We start from the raw sequence: 17628 nt of genomic DNA on the forward strand, positions 1-17628 counted from the left end.
TTAAAATTAATATAAAATAAAAAGAAATAAAAAAATTTTAGTTAAAAAAACTGGGCGCGCTGCAATGAGTTTAAAAGTAACAATTTAATTTTAATATCATTAGAATATTATTTAGCAGCGCGCCCAGTTTTTTTAACTAAAATTTTTTTATTTCTTTTTATTTTATATTAATTTTAAATTTGCATAAGTTTTTAAATTTTAATTTTTTATAAAAATGTTTATTTATTCGCGCAATAATTGGACATTACTTTTTGTAGAGATATTAATTTTAGAACATAAATTTTTGTCAATTGATAGATTTTTTTACTTAAAAATACTTTTTTGTTTAACACTTTTTCACATGGCGCATGGACTTGGCATCTTGTTTATCTTTTTTTTAAAAGATAAGTTTTTTTATGGTACAATTCTACATTTGCAAATTTAAATTTTTATTAATTCATTATACGACTCTATATATGTCTGCAACTTTAATTTTCCACTGGTACAAGTTTCTACTTTCACTTGGCGCAATTTTTTTTTTATTTTATTACTTTTGTTACGATTGTACATGGGTTTATAATCGATAATTTTTCATACAATTCTATTGTACATGGGTTTGCAATGGATAATTTTTGTTAATGGCGTGCCCTTAACTGGTCGCCTTTTTTTACCTTTTTTTAAAGGTGAGTTTTTAGATTAATTTTTACCGTACAAATGAGTTTTTAACAAAAATGATGGAATCTAAATCTTATATTTGTTCTCCCTTCTAAGCACGTACTTTGCAGTACATATACGATTCCACATGGGTTTACAACTTTCCACGTAGAGCGAGGTTCCACGCAAACCTAGTTGTCTAGCTTTTCGGTAGTGTAGCCCCCCGCAGGGGGGCGGAATCCACTGTTTCCACGCATACACTTTTCCACGCGAAGCGAGGTTCCACATTGGGTTTTTTTCGAAAACAATCAGTTTTACGCAAAAAATGTATAAAACATAAATGATGTATTTTTATAAAAACTGCAATTTTTATTTAAAACACTTTTTTGTTACATCAATATTTATTGAAATAAGGTCTAAAAAGATATTTTTTCAGTTTTTTTGAGTTTTGACCTTGAAAATGACGTCGCAAATTTTCATTATCATATTCGTAATCAGCGTTCAAAAATACAAAAAATAGTGTAGTTTCAAAAAAATCGGAGGGTTCACCTATTCGGAATTTTATCCGTTAGCGTACGAGCTCAGCCCGTTATTAGAAACGATTTCGAGTTGGTGATTTGTCGAGAGCGATCGTGGTCAAGCGGCGAGGAATTTCGGGAATCTGTACGCGTCGTAGTTACCTTCGCGATTTACATCTCTCGGGGATTCATTGTCGTCGCGTCGTCTCAATTTTTGTGTCGCGTTTATTTGTGTGTTGGAACTATTGCGTTTTTGATGGGAATGTCGAGTATTGCATGTGTGAGTGAATAAGACAAATCGCGTAATAATTATTGGTGTCGGCCGTACAATTCGATTGTCGCGTGTAATAGAGCGAGAGCGAAGGACAAACAAGACCGCGTGCGAGAGCGCGAAAGCGACGAAGACAGAAAGCATGCGCGCGCGAGAGTGAGCGAGACGGCGATAGCCGTGGACTGCCGGTCGCCGGCGTATTTGCGTCAAATATCGAATTATATTATTTTGCTGCGATACTTTTGCTCTCTGATTATCACGGAGACTCTTTCGAATCGAAGCTTCAATTTTCTCGATCGCCGAATCTGTTGTTCGCTCTTTTAGGACGTGTAATTTGTTATAGAGTTGTTGCGTAAAATTGGTATGGTTAAATTTCGTGTATCCTTAGGGTGCCATTACATGAAGCGCGGAAACGCGGAAGAGAATTTAACTAGAAAAATAACTATTCCGCGTTTCCGCGAATTGAGTCGTTTTTTTCTGCACATTTGAGCGGAAGCCGCCCAGTAAGCAAGAAATATTTAATCAATATTTTATAATGTTGATTTTATATAAATTTTCTAAACGCTATGATATAATGTTTTATAAATATATGTTTAAAATACGATCAATTAAAATTAATATTAATCAAAATTAATATTGGTCGCTAGTGGTAAAAATAAGCTTAGAAAACTTGACTTCGACGTAACTAGCAAATTTTATTTAATTATTTCACGACGTTTCGACCATTTGGTTGTGGTCCTTTTCAAGTGAAATTTCCATCAATTAAACCGAGGTTAACGTAACATCACACTGGTGTTATTTAAAATCTAAAGTTAAAAGTTAAAAGAGGAACACGTCCCATCGTTATGATGTTGAAAGTTAAAAGTTAAAAGAGGAACACGTCCCATCGTTATGATGTTTCGTCAACGACTCCTTTAACTTTCGATTTTAAATAACACCAGTGTGATGTTACGTTAACCTCGGTTTAATTGATGGAAATTTCACTTGAAAAGGACCACAACCAAATGGTTGAAACGTCGTGAAATAATTAAATAAAATTTGCTAGTTACGTCGAAGTCAAGTTTTCTATATATATATATATATATATATATATATATATATATATAAGCATATGTTTAAAATATTATTAATAAATATTCTAAAAAAATATTTTAACTGATGTTTTATAAATGTTTTAAAAATATTATTTAATAACATATATTGCTCAAAATATTAATAAAATATTTTAAAAACGTTAATTTCAATATTACCAAAACCTCTAAATCGATGTCAGAGTGTGTTCATAATGATGTTGCATACAATATTAAAAACTTATATACTTGCCAACAAAAATAACGTTGTAGCAATGATTTTTTGCTTACTGGGCGTTACCGTGTGTGCACGTGGATTCAAAAGTATATAAAAAATAAAAACTTTATAAATGGATGGTCCTGTAAGTATATTTGAATTTTTTTAGTATTCAGTAAAGATATAGTAGCTTGTTATTTTTAGAGAAAAGTTTTTGTAATTTACACACTTTTGATATTGATATAAAATTACAGAATACCAAATTATTAATACCTATTGCAAAGTCATAACCTCATTTTAGGTAAAATAAAGATAATTAAACGATTGTATTTATTCACAGGCAACAAAGTGTGGCTATTGCGGTTTTATTTTCAGGGGATCATGTGGAATAATTTTGAACCATCATTGTTTCAAAACATACGATGAAACTACAAATCTTATAAATGTTGACAGCAATGCTGTGGTTATTATGAGTACGTATAGTATGTCAGAACAATCAATTGAGTTATTTATATAAGCAATAATTTTAGTTGTTTATTTATTTATGTTAAAGGAAAGAGACGTATATATATCAAACTGAAAGTGTGCAACATAAAAAGAAGCTTGACAGTCTAATACTCAATCAAAACTTACAAGACCCATATTTTACGGTTCCTTTTGTCTTCTTGCAGTTTCTTATAACGCAAATATAAAATATACATTGAAATAATTTTTTTCATAGTTATTTCTGCATATCTTATTATTGGTTCATCCCGTGCTTGTATAAGATACTTCATAATAATTATTAACATGATGTTTGAATCCATGATATTGTACTTGATATTATATTGTTACTTTTAAAATAATAAAACAATTGAAATATATAAAAACTTTCTTCTTCAATTGACTCCAAAATTTGATGGAATACTGTGTCCACATTGACAATAATTTGACGTACTCGTTCCGTCTGTTATGATTGCCTTATATTACATGGAGCACTATTTGTACGGAAAAGCAGAACGTTATGGTGACAAATATACATTTTTATTCATTTCTTAAAATTGTTTTTACTTAATATATAGTAATTTTTATTAATATGTTTATTTTTTCAGCTTATTTATTAGTTACAAGGATTTTAATTGATAAATATCGTTAAAAATTAATATTTTATAATTTTCCGTTCCTCTTTTCCTCTCAAAATCAGCTCCATGTAATATAAGGCAATCAAAACAGACGGAACGGAACGCGGGAATTTGGTTACTATTCTATTCCGCGTTTCCGCATTTCCGCGCTTCATGTAATGGCACCCTTAGTGTCAACGATTTATTAATTCTTTCGCGGCAACCACACCTTGCCCCTCTACCGTTAGGTGAGCAGCCGGCCCGTTGCGGAACTTCCGGCTGGATTTTCGCGTTATTCCGTGTGTCGCGAATTGTCGCGAAAGATCGTGTCTGGCGCCCAAAATTTCGAGTAATTTCGCATATCCGTCGGCTGGTACACTCTGCTGCGGCATGCGCGGAGCGACCATCAACTTAGTTCCCGCGTCAGATAATAATTTTTCAAGAATAAATAATTTTCTATTCTTCTTTCTTTTTTTGACGACGACCTCTACTCGCCGCATTTGCTCCGGGGCGAGAAAAGTCGTCGCAATACATATTAGAACATTATTTTATTATAAAAAAGTGTGAAAGTTAACAATTTTTAATTAAATCTAATAATGTAAAGTAAATAAATGGATTTTAGGAAGTACACGCAGTAAACATGTATTCATCCAACTAATACGAAACCGCGCCGCTAGATGGCCCCATAGCGACAAACTTATCCGATAGTAAAAAATCACTTTTGTGCTTTATATAAAGCAAGTAAGTCGCTTCAATTATTATTAAAAATGGAAATGTTGAAGAAACTGTTGAACTATATAGGTTTATATGACAAAACTAAAACCGATTTTATAAAAGAGTTGCCTCTTGAAATATCAAGCAAAATAATGACTATGTTAGACTACAAATCCTTTCAATCTGCTAAAATGGTTAGTCGCAGTTGGAGTCGTGTATGCGTATACGAATTTAAACATAAAAAACTAATGCGACGAATTAAAGCGAACAAATCTTTCTAATAAATTGAGAATAAAAAAAATTATGAAGTCAACTATAGAAATAGAAAGCAGCAACGGTATTAAATCACAATGTACATATCATAAATTGGTGCAAACACATATATACTTTGCGTTCAAAACAGTAAAAGCGTCGAGTCATCAGGGACGAAGAAATATACGATTGTAATATTCAAATGTAAAAAATAAAATTTTTGTTCTTTTTCGATCAACGTTTTGTTGAAAATAAAAGTGCAAAAAAATAATTATCACATACTGTATATATATATATATATCCCACACAGCACAAAACATTTCAAAGATCTTCGCAAAATTTATTCAAAAATGTTTCATATACGTCTTGAATACATGAAAATGTCTACTATTTTGTCACAAATATGTTTATGAAAGATTGCATAAACGTTTCAAATGTTACGTTTTCTATGTTATGTTTCTTAGATGTTATAAAGCCGGTTGTTTCAACTCTTGATAAGTTTTACCCGACAAGTAGCATATTTTTGTCTCTTTTTTTAGAACTTATCTGAAAAGAGACGAAAATATGCTACCTCTCAGGTAAAACTTACCGAGAAGTTGGAAAAATCGGCCCATAATGACGTTTTAGTGTTACTTGAAACCTTTTTGAAACTTTGAAATGTTTCTGCAACATTTTTGTTGAGTTTGTGCTGTGTAGGATATATATACATATATAGTATGTGATAATTATTTATATCTCTATGACCGATATATATATATATATATATATATATATATATATATATACGAGTATATATATATCCTACACAGCACAAACTTAACAAAAATGTTGCAGAAACATTTCAACGTCTTGAACGGTCTTGAACTGCGGGCCTCCTTATTACAATACAAGTCGACCGGCGGGGTTCTGGCGAAAAGAGAGCGAGGTTACGGAGATTATCCACGGGTCCTTGGGGCTCTTTTTGGCGCCTGCTGGTGGGCGCACTCCTGCAGCTCCCTCGCCCCGCGGCCACTGTTGTTGTGCATGACTTTCTGTAGAGCCACGTGTTTTGTGAGTGTTTTTAGCCACTTCCTGGTTTGTTGTTGTTTGCCGTCCTCGATAATCTCTCCTGATTAAACAAATCCTCTCGGCAAAACTTCCGAAATACATAAAAAATAAAAAATAAAAATAAAACACGTTATTAATAATATTCTTTCGCGCCGCTAAGTCTCTCGGGGTTCGCGTTCGCTCTCTTTCTCTCTCTCTCTCTCTCGCTCTCTTAACACAGCCGCTCGGCTTTACGGCCCCGCGTCGGGGAGTGAACGGGTGTCGAGATGACCACGTTACAATATATATATATATATATATATATATATATATCGACGCCCGTTCACTCCCCGACGCGGGGCCGTAAAGCCGAGCGGCTGCATTAAGAGAGAGAGAGAGAGAGAGAGAGAGAGAGAGAGAGAGAGAGAGAGAGAGAGAGCGAACGTGAACCCCGAGAGACTTAGCGGCGCGAAAGAATATTATTAATAACGTGTTTTATTTTTATTTTCATTTTTTATTTTTTATGTATTTCAGGAGTTTTGCCGAGAGGATTTGTTTAATCAGGAGAGATTATCGAGGACGGCAAACAACAAACCAGGAAGTGGCTAAAAACACGCACAAAACACGTGGCTCTACAGAAAGTCATCCACAACAACAGTGGCCGCGGGGCGAGGGAGCTGCAGGAGTGCACCCACCAGCAGGCGCCAAAAAAAGCCCCAAGGACCCGTGGATAATCTCCGCAACCCCGCTCTCTTTTCGCCAGAACTTCGCTGGTCGACTTGTAATAAGAAGGCCCGCAATTCAAGACCGCGCAAGCCTCGAGATAACGTGCCTCTTCAGCGAGATTCTTATATTGTAAAATTGTTGTCGCGAGGGGTACCGAAAGTACCCAACACAATTCGTTACTGTCACGCGAGTCGAGAAAATCGCGGAAAGCCCTAATTGGCTGTCGCGTGTACTACCCCCGACTCGCCGAATTGGCCCGGCTGCCGATAGCGAGTCCGCAGATCCAGCAGATTGGCGCGACCGCTGGCCCGAATAAGACGTTCGAAAAGGAATAAGCCAAAAACTGAGAGAGAAAGAGAAAGACTTGGAATCAGGAGGACAAGAGAGGATTTTTCTTCCGGTGAGGCTACCCTATCTACGAATCACGCAAGTAACACGTCCGCATTGTTGACTTCCGAGTCTCGACCGTTTTAGCCCGATCGTGTAATTTAGTGTAATTATTTAGCGTACGGGCTAACCCCGTTATTAAGAATACTTTTTGGGTTTGTCATTTCGCGAGAGCGATCGTGGTCAAGCGGCGAGAAGCTTTGCGAGTATTTACGCGTCGTCGTTATTTTCGCGAATTACGTTTCTCTGGGGTTTATTGTCGTCGCGCCGTCTCACTTTTTGTCGCGCCTATTTTCGTGTTTGTCTAATTGCGTTTTTTTGCAAGAATGTCGAGCAATACAGCTGTGAGCGAATAGAGTGAGTTGTGTAAAAATTGTAATTGTCCGTCGTGTAATTCGGTTGCCGCGTATAATCGAGAGAGAAAGAAAAGGTTAGGTGAAATCGCGTGCGAGAGCGCGAAAGCGACAAGGATAAAGAATGTGCGCGCGCGAGAGTGAGCGAGACGGCAATAGCCGTGAACTGCCAGTCGCCGGCGTATTCGCATTACATACCGAATTATTTCATTTTGCGGCGATACTTTTGCTCTTTGATTTATCACTGGGAATCTTTTAAATCTGATTTCGAACTCTCGCGATTGACCACCCAGTTGTTCGCTCTTTTCTGGCGTGTAGTATTTCATAGAGTTGTCGTGCATCCGCCATGTGTAAGGTTTGTGTTATTTCGCGAGCTGAGATTATCGCGATACTTCGCACATTATTATAAGTTGTCGTCTTTGTCGAACGCTTAGCGACATCCCTTCGCTTTGTGTAACTTATCGTTGATCCTGCGAATATTATCCTGAGTCATCTCATTCTTTTTGTATTATATTTTTGTTATTAATTATTATTCTGTAAAGTCGATCACTCGCTAATTTTTAATTTTCTAACTACCGAGATTATATTTCTTTTGATTTATTTTTTTGTAATCTGACAATCATCCAATTTACTTTATATGAGATATTGTGTTTTTCCTTTTCTTTATTCTTTTGTAATAAATTGGAAGTATTTTATCTTACACGTTCGCGTCTTTATTATTTGCATCTCTTTATGTTGTCGCGCCTCATTATCGGTTAATTCTTAATTACGCGCGTACTTCATGTAATCGACGCGTTATCTATTTTGTAGCAACCACACCCTGCCCCTCTACCGTTAGGTGAGCCACCGGCCCGTTGCGGAACTTCCGGCCGAATTGTCGCGTTATTCCGTGTGTCGTGAATTGATACATGAAAGATCGTGTCTGGCGCACAAAAATAAAGTAATTTCGCGTATCCATTGCCTGGCGTTCTGCTGCGGTACGCGCGGAGCGACCACCAACTTAGTTCCCGCGTTCAATAATAATTTCCAAAGAATAAAAATAATTCTTCCTTTTTTGACGTCGATCTCTGCTCGCCGCATTTGCTCCGGGGCGAGAAAAGTCGTCGCAATATATTATTACGTCCTCGGAACGGTCCTCTGCAATTTCTGCAGAAGTCTCACTCACTCACACGCGCACGAAATGAATTAACATGCGTAATGAGGAAAGGATCTTTAATAGGATGATCCAATACACAAATACGACGAGATATAATAATATATGCATTAAATATGCGAGAAAAGATAATCGGATCTCAAATGCGTCCGCTCGGTGCGTCGGTTAGACCAAATCTCTCCAATGGCGCCGGAAAACATCCAAACGTCGGTCGTCTATAAACAATCCTCCTAGCGATGATGCTCAGGGGATAATAGTAAAGTGAAGTTGCACAGGGGATGCAAATCCAGGGACGTAACACTGCCCCCCTTCGAGATTGTCGTCCCGACAATCAGAAACAGAGGACTATCCTTCGCTATCGTAAAGCTTCGTGCCTCGATGTCGATCTCAGGATTCCGACACTCCGGATCCAATCGTCCATCCGTGCACGTCGACTTCAAGGTACCGACGAGCCTTCCTGCTCTCCCTGGACTGCTGTCTCAGGTTATCGAGCGACTCTGCTATACTGGACCCAATTGACCGACAACTATCCGTCGACTCCAGGGCTCCGACGAACCATCCTGCCCTACCTCGGGCTGCTGCCTCAAGTTACCGGGCGATCCGCCGACCCGAACCCAATCGACCTACGATGTTCTTTTTGCTACGTTCTGATTTTCTTGTGACCTCGTGAAGAACTTCAGACAAGGGGGGGGGGGGTAATCCGTGGACCTATCGTCCCTCGTGGACTCCCCAAGTCCCTGTCTCGGCATTTGCCTTACGTCCCACGGGAAAACCACGGATCAAAAACCGTGGGCGAGACAGTCTTCTTAGAGCGAAAAGAAGACGAAACTTCCCTTTCTTGACAGACGAATACTCAGCTTGACGATCAGCTAGTTGCCACATTCAGGAAATTTTCCTTTCCCCCAAGCAGAACCGAAACTCTTCTAACGAAACCTCCTCTTCGGAGATTCTGTAAAAAAAAAAAAAAGATTACGCAGTGAACAGTTCACTTTTTTTTTTTAATCAATAAAATTTTCCTTCAAATATTCTGAATAAATAAACATTCTTCGGACTCCAATCTATTCTATCGATTCTAATCTCTCTCAAGAAAAGGAGCTAATCTGTCCGAATGCACAACCTTTTTCCTATGCCTAGAAGTTCTTTGTATACAATATACCACGTCATTAAATTTTTTAACAATTGAATAAGGGCTCTCCCAATTGCTTTGCAATTTCTGGGCCTTCCCTTTACTTCTTCTAGGATTATAAAGCCAGACTCTCTCTCCCTCCTTGAAGAGAATAGTTCTAGCTTTTCGATCATACCTAGCTTTTATTCGAGAAGACTTTATCACCATACGTTTTTTGACACAAGAACGAATTTCTTCTAATCTATTTCTTAAATTCTCTACAAAATTTTCCGGGGGTAATCTTTCTTCACCAAATCTAAAACTTTCTTGTGTCAAGTCTATTGGCAATCTAAGCTCTCGAACGAAGTACAATTCTGCAGGAGTTATTCCTGTGGTCTCATGCTTCGAGGATCTATATGCTAAAAGAAACATAGGAATCCATTTATCCCAATCTTTCTGATTTTCAGAAATATATTTAGCCAGATAATTAATAATTGTCTGATGTTGACGTTCTACTTGGCCATCAGATTGAGGATGAAGAGCAGTAGTTCTTGTTTTCTTGATTCCAAGAAGTCGCATCAATTCTGCGAATAGCTGAGATTCGAAATTCTTTCCCTGATCCGTGTGAATCTCAATAGGCACTCCATGCCTTGAAACAAATTGATTTACGAACACTTCAGCCACAGTCTTGGCTCTAATGTTCTTGACAGGAAAAGCTTCTACTCACTTCGTGAAACAATCTACCACTACTAGGAGATACTTATTCCCTGACTTAGTTAACGGAAGAGGACCAAGGATATCCATCTGTATCCTCTCTAATGGAGCTTCGACGTTATATATTTGTAAGGGAGTTTTTCCTTTTCCAGACCTTTCTTTGATACACAGGTCCTGCACCATCTCTCAACGTCCTGTTTACAATTTGCCCAAAAGAATCTTTTTCGGATCTTCTCGAGAGTCTTGTTAACTCCAAAATGTCCTCCAGACGGAGAATCGTGAGTCTTCTGTAAAATTTCTTTGATTCGATCTTGGGAAACTATTAATTGAAGAAAACTAGTTCGTAGATTCGGAGCTTCCCATTTCTTATAAAGAATTCCATTTTTTAAAACGAGAGAATCCAAATAAGACCAGTAAATCTGAGCCGAAATATTTCCAACAGGAACTCCTGAATGCAATGGTTTTTTTTATTTCTTTTCCTTGTATAATAAATGAGATATTAGGATCTCCATGTTGTGCTTGTCGCCATTCTTCAAGATCTTCCCCTGCGAGCACAATACGAGCGACTATTTTCTCCGTTTCTTCGGCGCTCTTCCTCTCGATTTTGGCACAATATTCGCATCCAAAGGTCTCACATAATTGCCTGGATAGTCCATCGGCATTTCCATGAGATTGTCCTTTTCGATGAATAACTTCGAACTCAAATTCTTGAAATCTCTCAAGCCAACGAGTCAATTGTCCTTCTAAATCCTTAAAAGACATTAACCACTTCAATGACATGTGATCTGTACGAATTATAAACTTTTGACCTAAAAGATAATGACGGAAAAATTTCAAAGAATCTATTATCGCTAATAATTCCTTACGAGTAATGCAATAATTCCGTTCAGCTTTACTAAGGACCCTGCTAAAATAAGCAATCACTTTTTCTTGTCCGGATTGTCTTTGAGATAACACTGCACCAATACCGATGTTAGAAGCATCAGTATCTAAAATAAATTCATCTTCTCCTTTCGGAAAAGATAATATTGGAGAAGACGATAACATCGATTTTAATTTCTGAAAAGCATTTTCGCAATCAACTCCCCAAACAAATTTAACTTGATTTTCAGTTAACATGTAAAGGGATTTTGCGAGAGAAGAAAATCCCTTTACAAACTTTTCTAGTACGAGCAAAAACCGAGAAAACTTCGCAATTGTTTTTTCGTATGGGGAATCGGCCAATCTCTCACAGCAATAATCTTTTCGGGGTCTGTAGTAACGCCCTCTTCAGAAATTATATGTCCTAAATATTTAACATTTTTTTGAAAAAAAAATACATTTCTTTGAATTTAATTTTAAATTGGCTTCTTTTAATCGTGAAAATACTATATTCAAATTCTTTATCATTTCATCAAAAGTTTTCCCAAAAATTATCACATCATCTAAATATACTAAACATATTTTTGATAGAAGCCCGTGTAACACTTTTTCCATTAATTGTTCAAAAGTCGCGGGAGCGTTACATAAACCAAATGGCATTACCGTGAACTGCCAAAGACCCCTACCGATCGAGAAAGCCGTCTTTTCCTTGTCTTCTGATTGGACTTTAAGTTGCCAATAACCGTTTTTTAAATCTAATGTGGAAAACCATGAGTTACCTGAAAGTTGATCTAACAATTCATCTATACGAGGAAGGGGGTAAGAAACCTTTACCGTCACATCATTTAATTTCCGATAATCAATACAGAATCTTATACTGCCGTCCTTTTTTTGACCATAACGGCCGGAGAGATCCATGGACTTTGAGATTCCTCAATGATTCCTTGTTCCTTCATGTCCTCAATAATTTGATCAACCTCTTTTCTCAAATGAATAGGAATTCGTCGAGGTACCTGTTTTATGTGGAGAGAGTCTTTTACGTTAATGACATGTTCTACAATGCTACAATTGCCAGCCACAATATTTTCAGAAAATACATCTTGATAATTATTTAGAAAATTGGCAAAAATTTTTTTTTCAGTATTTTTTAAATTCATTAAATTACTTTCAAAAAGTTTTTTTAAAATAATTGGGACTTCAGGAAAATTCTCTATCCGTGAACAATTATAAATTTTATTTTTATTTAATTTTAGATTTTCATTTAATTCGTTAAATTTGGAGTCAAAAATATTTTCTAAATTAATTTTTTTAAGAAAATCAGTGCCCAATATGCAATCATCATTAATGGCGGCAACAAACATAGGAATCACAATACGATTTTTTCCAATCTCTACTCTAACTTCAACTTCGAAATCAATTGACACTTTTTCTCCGGTTGGATATCTTAAACTATAATCTCTAACTTGAATCTTTTCAATCTCTTTATCAATCAGTTTTCTATTTAACAGAGAAATATCGGAGCCCGTGTCTATTCTGAAAGAACAATTTCTATTATTAACTTTTCCACTGTAAATAAAGTTATTTTCTATAATCCTAGCGACACTAAAATTAACAAAACGATTCATCGGGGTTTTACAAGAGAAAGTCGAGCTCACCCCACGAAGTTCGACTAAGCCGTGTTTCCCTTCTCCTCAGGGCACTCAAATCGGAAATGCCCTGTCTTTCCGCACGTCCAACATTCTTTTCCTTTCGAGGAAAAATCATTCCCTCGCCATCTTCCTCTCGAAGGATTTCTCTTTTCATTCCTTTTTCGCGCGTTCTCGCTGTTCTTATTTCCGTTCTCGTTTTTATAGTCTTTCCGCGCGTCGTTTCTCTCTGCTTTTTGATAATTCGCGCTGTTAAATTTTCCAAAATTATTAAATTTTCCATAAAATTTTTTTTTTCTCTCAAAATGTTCTCCTTGAATTAATTTAACAATTTTCACTCTCTTAACGGCCAAATTCAAAGAGGTTATTCCTTCTAATTGAAGAGTCCTCCTCAAGAATCCATCGGAGAGAGCGGAAATAAACTGCGCGCACGCGATTTTGTCTCTAACTGCGTAGGGACATTTGGGGTAAACAAGTCGCGATAATCTCTCTAACTCAGCACCAAAAAAAGCAAAATCTTCTCCGAATTTCTGTTTTCGATTTGTGAACATTAAATTAATAATTTTGTGTATCTTTTCCGAAAAGTAATTCCAATTTTGATTTTATTTCAGAAAAATTTAGATTATCAAAATTTTCTATGTTCTCTAAAACAATTCGCGCTTTTCCTTTTAAATTTGCGGCCAAAGCAACAGTTTTTGTCGATTCGTCCCAATTATTCGCGCGCGCGATCAAAAGAAATGGCGAGAGGAACTCTCGCAGTGGAACTTTTCCGTCAAATGTGTCGGGCTTTAATTTTAAGCCCGTTCTCGCGCGAAAATCATTATTCGAATCCCCGCAAGCTCTAGTATCGGAACCGGAAGCTCTGTTATCGGAAAGACTTAGCTATATATTGTCTTCCCGCGAAGCGATTCTCTGTTCGAGGCGGTGTAGTTTCTCGTCCCTCTGCCGCAGCAAGGCCTTAAATTGCGTATGTTCTCGCTCCTGTTGTTCTCGCATTCGTCGGATCTCGTCGAGCGCGGTTTGCAGCACGTCCTCCCCCGAAGGAGCTGCTGCATCTGGTTGAATATGAAGCGGAGCCTGCGAGCGGGTTACGGCAAATGTTGCGTAGTCATTCCGTCGATTCTTTCGCAGCTCGACGTTTTTTTCAATCCCGGACGAGCCCCCAAAATGTTACGTCCTCGGAACGGTCCTCTGCAATTTCTGCAGAAGTCTCACTCACTCACACGCGCACAAAATGAATTAACATGCGTAATGAGGAAAGGATCTTTAATAGGATGATTTAATACACAAATACGGCGAGATATAATAATATATGCATTAAATATGCGAGAAAATATAATCGGGTCTCAAATGCGTCCGCTCGGTGCGTCGGTTAGACCAAATCTCTCCAATGGCGCCGGAAAACATCCAAACGTCGGTCGTCTATACACAACCCTCCTAGCGATGATGCTCAGGGGATAATAGTAAAGTGAAGTTGCACAGGGGATGCAAATCCAGGGACGTAACAATATATATATACATATATATACAGGGTGTCCTATTTTAAGCGTGCATCCCAAATAATTTTCTTACTTTTGATTTTAGAGAAAAATATTTCAGACAAAAATTGTATGGTTTCGAGGGGGCTATAAGATGATACCATTGGTTTGATCTTGGATAATTATTTGAAGGTTACGTGAAGGTCACCTTTAATTTCTTAAATGGAACCCACTATTTTTCATTACATATTCTTGTAGCTTACTTCGAAATCTTTCCAAAACACTATAACAAAATATTTTTCTATTGAGTGCTTTTCGAGTAATAAAGCCCCAAACTTGCAGTATTTTAATAAAATTACAAATTTACTTTCCTGTAATTTTATTTTACATGATTTTCTTGTAACGCCTGGAAACTCATATTGTGTACCCTACTGTCCGCTGGTACGGGACAGGATTATTTGTCAAACTCTCACCGACTAAAACCACTCCGAATGCCTACTCTGACCGATATTGGGATCCAGCCAATCAAGGTAAGATTCAGACATGATCCAGCCAGTCAAGGCAAGATTTGGACATGTTCCAGCCAGTCAAGGCAAGATTAATGCAGAAATATTAATACAAGTGTTCTTCAAAAAATGAGAGACGATTTTCAGCATAGACTAGAATTATGCACACAAATAAATGGCCTAGTCTTCGAACATCTGCGGTACAAAAATACATCTTGCCTTGACTGGCCGGATCATATCCGAATCTTGCCTTGACTGGCTGGATCATGTCCGAATCTTGCCTGGACTGGCTGGATCATGTCCGAATCTTGCCTCGACTGGCTGGATCATGTCCGAATCTTGCCTCGACTGACTGGATCATGTCCGAATCTTGCCTCGACTGGCTGGATCATGTCCGAATCTTGCCTCGACTGGCTGGATCATGTCCGAATCTTGCCTCGACTGGCTGGATCATGTCCGAATCTTGCCTCGACTGGCTGGATTACGTCCGAATCTTGCCTCGACTGGCTGGATCATGTCCGAATCTTGCCTCGACTAGTTGGATCCCAATATTGGTCAGGGTAGGCATTCGGAGTGGTTTTAGTCGGTGAGAGTTTGACAATAATCTTGTCCCGTACCAGCGGGCAGTAGGGTACACAATATGAGTTTTCAGGCGTTACAAGAAAATCATGTAAGATAAAATTACAGGAAAGTAAATTTGTAATTTTATTAAAATACTGCAAGTTTGGGGCTTTATTACTCGAAAAACACTCAATAGAAAAATATTTTGTTATAATGTTTTGGAAAACTCTCGAAGTAAGCTATAGGAATATGTAATGAAAAATAGTGGGTTCCATTTAAGAAATTGAAGGTGACCCTTAAGTGACCTTCAAATAATTATCCAAGGTCAAACCAATGGTGGATGATACACGAAGATTTCTCGAACACGATTCGTAGACAGTCATCGTTCGCTCCTCCTTCCGCTTTGCGGCGCGCCGCGTATCGTGTTACAGTAGGACGTCTCTTCTCGTCGCGCGCTTCTATTCGCGTGGATTGGCCGATCTTTTTTATTTAATAACTCAATAATTATTGCGAAAATCGCAAAACGGTAAAGGACTTTCCTATTCGGTTTAATTCACTTTATCTGCACACGATGGTTGAGGCGACAATTACCGGACATCCTGTATATATGTATACATATATAATGTATTGATTTCGAGAGTCGATAAAATATTCTTAAAATAATTAACATTGTTAATAATTTAAAATTATAAAATTATAAATTAAAGGTAATTAGGCTCTACCAGATGTATAAAATCAAATAAATTATAAAGGGCGAAAGAACCGTGACTTGTTCTTATTGTCAATAATTTATATTATAATTACAAAATTACAAACGTTTCAATCTCATCAAGATCATCTTCAGTGTAAAGAAATATTACTGTATATACCCCTTGCAATAATTACAATTTACAATAAATTTTACAATAAAACTTTTGTGTTATATGAAAACTTTCAGTTATACATACAGATATTTAGTCGGTCATAACATCTTAGTTAACAAAAAACGGACGCAATGCGAACTGTAATGTTGATACCCCACATATTCATGTTAAATAGCGGTTCGACAATCTAAATAAAAAATAAATAATACCTAATCACTTGTGAATGTCATAACAACTAAGATCCCATTAAATCACACAAAATTTTATAAATTCTGCCACTAATAATAATTCATTAAACTCGTAGGAAATCCATATTAACATTAAAATTACTCAAATAGATATAAAATACGTTGTCAATGAAAAATTAAAATAGTTATATTATTACTAATAATCAATTCAAATTGTAGGAATGTATATTACCTCCAAATACGTCAATAAATATAAATTATATCTTCAAAAAAAATTAAAATAATAATAATGGATAAAACTAAAATTTAAAACAAGGAATAAGAATCAACGAACATTACAATAAAAAAATTTACAATAAAAATTTTTTTAAGAAATCATTTTATCGTTATAACAGAACTTACTAGAAAACATATTGTCATATATAACATTTAGAAAAAGAAATTAATATTGATAATTGAAAAATTAAAATAACAATAACGGGCAGAACGAGCCGTAGCAGGGTGTTCGTGCTAATAAATAAATTTTAAATGAATCCAATTAATCAAAAGACATACGTTTCGGTTTATTTAAAACTTTCTTCAATGCAACATTACAATAGATTAAGCAATAATAATATGAATTAAGCAAACGGTAAAATACAATAGTCAGTGATCAAACGCGTCTCAACTTTCCATCAATACATTAAAACCTAATCGTAAAGCTCGCAATCATACAAGATAAAAGTTAAAGTAAAATAAAATTAAAATTAATAAATATACTAAATTAAATAAAATAAAAAATAAAAATAAATAAAAAGTCCTAACAATATAACATATTAAAAAATCCAGTTGCGTTATAATACTGTAACAACAATATAAGAGATAGTTATTACAAGATAAAAAATAAATAAAGAATAATAAATATAAATATAAAAAAAAGCACTAATTTTTTTCAAAAATACGTACGTACAGAATTGTAATACATGATAAACCCTCGAATTTAAAAAGCGAGATCACAGATACACGGTTAAAAGACTTAGAGCAAATGACAGCCGGATAAAAATGTAGACAAATATATAACAGTGATGAGAGAGAGTCAAGAGTGGAGGATACGGAGAGGAACAAGGAAAGGAGTAGGATGAACATTGATCAAGGGGATATATTCATCTGATAGAGATTCCGTATCACTTTGTTTAGTCTCTTCATTTGTTTTTTAATATGCATCATTTCGGAGATTATTCTTTTTTGATAAGAAAGTTCTTCGTCTAATATCTCTACTTTGTTCCAATCGAACTCATGATTGTGTT

Source organism: Nylanderia fulva, unplaced genomic scaffold, assembly GCF_048542155.1.
Source record: "Nylanderia fulva isolate GAGA-0341 unplaced genomic scaffold, ASM4854215v1 Scaffold117, whole genome shotgun sequence".
Taxonomy (NCBI): Eukaryota; Metazoa; Arthropoda; class Insecta; order Hymenoptera; family Formicidae; genus Nylanderia; species Nylanderia fulva.